The sequence below is a fragment of the Penaeus monodon genome, chromosome 31, assembly GCF_015228065.2.
Source record: "Penaeus monodon isolate SGIC_2016 chromosome 31, NSTDA_Pmon_1, whole genome shotgun sequence".
In the NCBI taxonomy this organism is placed as follows: domain Eukaryota; kingdom Metazoa; phylum Arthropoda; class Malacostraca; order Decapoda; family Penaeidae; genus Penaeus; species Penaeus monodon.
Genome location: NC_051416.1, coordinates 19,228,917 through 19,229,526, shown reverse-complemented (window position 1 = coordinate 19,229,526; position 610 = coordinate 19,228,917). Strand labels below are relative to the sequence as shown.

Here is a 610-nt window from a genome sequence, read left to right as displayed (position 1 = left end):
TATCAGTATGAAAATTGGGAATGATAATCCAGCTGATGCAGCACGCTGACTGGAGGTCAGGACAAAGACCACTAGCCTCTCGTGCATCACAGTATAAAATATCGGGTTACAGGTCGCGGAACACCAGCGCTCGCCAGTTGGTTAGCGCCGAGGAAGAGACATGGACGAGCCTACGTACACTGCACCAAGGTTTACGTAGTGTATAGAGACCTTGCCCTATACAGCTACAGAGGGTGATGGGGTCCTCTCCTCGATCTTCGTGTTTTAGAGTTTGAAAGAAGAAGGGGGGAGTTGACTAAAAAGGGTGAGGTGAGGGTGGAAGGGTCGGGGACTAGAGATGGGGGCGAGGGATGGAGATGGGGATTGGTGTTGCGTTGGGGGGTAGAGGTGGGGGGAGGATGGCTGTTGCGTAAGATGTTGGAGGGGGAAGTGGTGTTGCGTTGGGGGAAGGTCGGTCCGTGTTAAGGGTGGTTGTGTGTGTGGGGGGGGGTAAGGTAGGGGAAGATTGGTGTTAAAAAGGGTGGATACGATCCGATTGGGGTTGAATAAGGGTTTGGGGAGATTGGTCCTGAAGAAAGGATGTGGGGAAAGTTGTTATTAAGGGAGGGTG

At 52.6% G+C, this 610-nt stretch overlaps 1 protein-coding gene across 6 annotated transcripts in view; it reads left to right on the top strand.

Moving 5' to 3' along the window:
* LOC119593064 (irregular chiasm C-roughest protein-like) overlaps positions 1-610 on the top strand; it is a 46,047-nt gene that overhangs the window by 4,389 nt on the left and 41,048 nt on the right. The window lies entirely within an intron of this gene.